The sequence below is a fragment of the Embiotoca jacksoni genome, unplaced genomic scaffold (assembly GCF_022577435.1).
Source record: "Embiotoca jacksoni isolate LCO1_2020_lvr unplaced genomic scaffold, fEmbJac1.0.p SCAF_69, whole genome shotgun sequence".
Lineage (NCBI taxonomy): Eukaryota > Metazoa > Chordata > Actinopteri > Embiotocidae > Embiotoca > Embiotoca jacksoni.
Window position 1 is genome coordinate 1,124,254 of NW_027185424.1, and position 5,325 is coordinate 1,129,578.

Sequence of the window (5,325 nt, forward strand, 5' to 3'; positions counted from 1 at the left end):
CCATTCTGCCAGCAAGTGTAATGGAGAGTAAAATACGGAGATATTTCTGTGGTGATGGATGTTTAATCAGCATTGTGTGAAAGGCTTGATGTAACATGTTTCTGTGCCAGTCGGTGTCCCAGCATTGGTTAAGCTCCCACAACCAGCTGCTGGCTATCACTTCTGACATATTAATCTTCCACACACATTTAGAATATTTACTGAAATGTCAAACTATTCCTTAAATTAATTAATAGTTTTTTGTGAAATATTTTAATCATGAAATAACGTCTGTCTTTCTAATGTTTCATGTAATGTATAATTATGGTGTCATGGTGACCTAAGACCGCTAACCGGCCTGAAGGTACATTGTTATGAGACTGCCCAGACGTCCCTAAAGTTACCTTTACTCAGATATTTTGTGCCAGTTTTATTTTATTTATTAATTTTTTTCATCTAATACAAAAAAAACCCACATCAGAACTGGGGACTAGTAGGTGGTATACTGTTTCAGCATTCAGTTAATCAGATCATAAATTATGTGCTGCATTCAAATTATGAAATAAATTCACTGCGAACATCACGTGTTTATTAAACTCCAGTTTAGAGTCCCGAGCAGAGACTTGGTTAAAGAGGACGAGAGTCGGCTGAGGGAGATGAGGGAGATGAGGGAGATGATGAGGGAGATGAGGAAGATGATGAGGGAGATGATGGAGATGAGGAAGATGATGGAGATGAGGGAGATGATGGAGATGAGGGAGATGAGGGAGATGATGGAGATGAGGGAGATGATGGAGATGAGGAAGATGAGGAAGATGATGGAGATGATTGAGATGATGGAGATGAGGGAGATGAGGAAGATGATGGAGATGATGGAGATGAGGGAGATGAGGGAGATGATGGAGATGATGGAGATGAGGGAGATGAGGGAGATGATGGAGATGAGGGAGATGAGGGAGATGAGGAAGATGATGGAGATGAGGGAGATGAGGGAGATGAGGAAGATGATGAGGGAGATGATGGAGATGAGGAAGATGATGGAGATGAGGGAGATGATGGAGATGAGGGAGATGAGGGAGATGATGGAGATGAGGGAGATGATGGAGATGAGGAAGATGAGGAAGATGATGGAGATGATTGAGATGATGGAGATGAGGGAGATGAGGAAGATGATGGAGATGAGGGAGATGATGGAGATGAGGGAGATGAGGGAGATGATGGAGATGAGGGAGATGATGGAGATGAGGAAGATGAGGAAGATGATGGAGATGATTGAGATGATGGAGATGAGGGAGATGAGGAAGATGATGGAGATGATGGAGATGAGGGAGATGAGGGAGATGATGGAGATGAGGGAGATGAGGGAGATGAGGAAGATGAGGGAGATGAGGGAGATGAGGAAGATGATGAGGGAGATGATGGAGATGAGGAAGATGATGGAGATGAGGGAGATGAGGGAGATGAGGGAGATGAGGGAGATGAGGGAGATGATGGAGATGAGGGAGATGATGGAGATGAGGGAGATGAGGAAGATGATGGAGATGATGGAGATGAGGGAGATGATGGAGATGAGGAAGATGAGGGAGATGAGGGAGATGAGGGAGATGATGGAGATGAGGGAGATGAGGGAGATGAGGGAGATGAGGGAGATGATGGAGATGAGGGAGATGATGGAGATGAGGAAGATGAGGAAGATGATGGAGATGATTGAGATGAGGGAGATGAGGGAGATGATGGAGATGATGGAGATGAGGGAGATGAGGGAGATGATGGAGATGAGGGAGATGAGGGAGATGAGGAAGATGATGAGGGAGATGATGGAGATGAGGAAGATGATGGAGATGAGGGAGATGATGGAGATGAGGGAGATGAGGGAGATGATGGAGATGAGGGAGATGATGGAGATGAGGAAGATGAGGAAGATGATGGAGATGATTGAGATGATGGAGATGAGGGAGATGAGGAAGATGATGGAGATGAGGGAGATGATGGAGATGAGGGAGATGAGGGAGATGATGGAGATGAGGGAGATGATGGAGATGAGGAAGATGAGGAAGATGATGGAGATGATTGAGATGATGGAGATGAGGGAGATGAGGAAGATGATGGAGATGAGGGAGATGAGGGAGATGATGGAGATGAGGGAGATGAGGGAGATGAGGAAGATGAGGGAGATGAGGGAGATGAGGAAGATGATGAGGGAGATGATGGAGATGAGGAAGATGATGGAGATGAGGGAGATGAGGGAGATGAGGGAGATGAGGGAGATGAGGGAGATGATGGAGATGAGGGAGATGATGGAGATGATGGAGATGATGGAGATGAGGGAGATGAGGAAGATGATGGAGATGATGGAGATGAGGGAGATGATGGAGATGAGGAAGATGAGGGAGATGAGGGAGATGAGGGAGATGATGGAGATGAGGGAGATGAGGGAGATGATGGAGATGAGGAAGATGAGGGAGATGAGGGAGTTGAGGGAGATGATGGAAATGAGGAAGATGATGAGGGAGATGAGGAAGATGATGAGGGAGATGATGGAGATGAGGAAGATGATGGAGATGAGGGAGATGATGGAGATGAGGGAGATGAGGGAGATGATGGAGATGAGGGAGATGATGGAGATGAGGAAGATGAGGGAGATGAGGGAGATGAGGGAGATGAGGGAGATGATGGAGATGAGGGAGATGATGGAGATGATGGAGATGATGGAGATGAGGGAGATGAGGAAGATGATGGAGATGAGGGAGATGAGGGAGATGATGGAGATGAGGGAGATGAGGGAGATGAGGGAGATGAGGAAGATGATGGAGATGAGGGAGATGAGGGAGATGAGGAAGATGATGAGGGAGATGATGGAGATGAGGAAGATGATGGAGATGAGGGAGATGATGGAGATGAGGGAGATGAGGGAGGTGAGGAAGATGAGGAAGATGAGGAAGATGAGGGAGGTGAGGAAGATGAGGGAGGTGAGGAAGATGAGGGAGATGAGGGAGATGAGGGAGATGAGGAAGATGAGGGAGGTGAGGAAGATGAGGGAGGTGAGGAAGATGAGGAAGATGAGGAAGATGAGGAAGATGAGGGAGGTGAGGAAGATGAGGGAGGTGAGGAAGATGAAGGAGATGAGGAAGATGAGGGAGGTGAAGAAGGTGAGGAAGATGAGGGAGATGAGGAAGATGAGGGAGGTGAGGAAGATGAAGGAGATGAGGAAGATGAGGGAGGTGAAGAAGGTGAGGAAGATGATGGAGATGAGGGAGATGAGGGAGATGATGGAGATGAGGGAGATGATGGAGATGAGGAAGATGAGGAAGATGATGGAGATGATTGAGATGATGGAGATGAGGGAGATGAGGAAGATGATGGAGATGATGGAGATGAGGGAGATGAGGGAGATGATGGAGATGATGGAGATGAGGGAGATGAGGGAGATGATGGAGATGAGGGAGATGAGGGAGATGAGGGAGATGAGGAAGATGATGGAGATGAGGGAGATGAGGGAGATGAGGAAGATGATGAGGGAGATGATGGAGATGAGGAAGATGATGGAGATGAGGGAGATGATGGAGATGAGGGAGATGAGGGAGATGATGGAGATGAGGGAGATGATGGAGATGAGGAAGATGAGGAAGATGATGGAGATGATTGAGATGATGGAGATGAGGGAGATGAGGAAGATGATGGAGATGAGGGAGATGATGGAGATGAGGGAGATGAGGGAGATGATGGAGATGAGGGAGATGATGGAGATGAGGAAGATGAGGAAGATGATGGAGATGATTGAGATGATGGAGATGAGGGAGATGAGGAAGATGATGGAGATGATGGAGATGAGGGAGATGAGGGAGATGATGAAGATGAGGGAGATGAGGGAGATGAGGAAGATGATGAGGGAGATGATGGAGATGAGGAAGATGATGGAGATGAGGGAGATGAGGGAGATGAGGGAGATGAGGGAGATGATGGAGATGATGGAGATGATGGAGATGAGGGAGATGAGGAAGATGATGGAGATGATGGAGATGAGGGAGATGATGGAGATGAGGAAGATGAGGGAGATGAGGGAGATGATGGAGATGAGGGAGATGAGGGAGATGATGGAGATGAGGAAGATGAGGGAGATGAGGGAGATGATGGAGATGAGGAAGATGATGAGGGAGATGAGGAAGATGATGAGGGAGATGATGGAGATGAGGAAGATGATGGAGATGAGGGAGATGATGGAGATGAGGGAGATGAGGGAGATGATGGAGATGAGGGAGATGAGGAAGATGAGGGAGATGAGGGAGATGAGGGAGATGAGGGAGATGATGGAGATGAGGGAGATGATGGAGATGATGGAGATGATGGAGATGAGGGAGATGAGGAAGATGATGGAGATGAGGGAGATGAGGGAGATGATGGAGATGAGGGAGATGAGGGAGATGAGGAAGATGATGGAGATGAGGGAGATGAGGAAGATGATGAGGGAGATGATGGAGATGAGGAAGATGATGGAGATGAGGGAGATGATGGAGATGAGGGAGATGAGGGAGGTGAGGAAGATGAGGAAGATGAGGAAGATGAGGGAGGTGAGGAAGATGAGGGAGGTGAGGAAGATGAGGGAGATGAGGGAGATGAGGAAGATGAGGGAGGTGAGGAAGATGAGGGAGGTGAGGAAGATGAGGAAGATGAGGAAGATGAGGGAGGTGAGGAAGATGAGGGAGGTGAGGAAGATGAAGGAGATGAGGAAGATGAGGGAGGTGAAGAAGGTGAGGAAGATGAGGGAGATGAGGAAGATGAGGGAGGTGAGGAAGATGAGGAAGATGAGGGAGGTGAGGAAGATGAGGAAGATGAGGAAGATGATGCTCCAGTAATCTGTGCGACCCACCCAAACACTGAAGCGGAGCTCGCTCACGCGCCTCGCCCGCCACTGTACCAAGCACTCAAGCTGCGTTCAAAAATATTGGAAATATGTCAAATTAATTAACATACTGAAGCAACACCTGGGATCCAGTGACAGATAAAAACAGGCCTATGCATTAAAATATCCCTCGATTGAAGATTGTTGTTGATTTTTTATGTTGCCTACCAAACACATGTGTTTGTTTGTAAATAAAAAATGTTGTGCATTGATGGCAATTGGCTCTTTAACTGCTGTATTATTGTTGGAATATGGTATACTGTAGAAATCACTGACTTCAGCAATTCTGAGATTCAATTTGTTCATGTAAACTTTATAATCACCATTTACTGACGAGCTTTCAGCCGATTGAACTGCACTAATAACAGTCGTGGGGATGTTGTGTCTGTGGATTCCGACGGCCCTGAACGCAGCTCGGACTGGCTCGCGCTCAGCCCTCGCGCTGC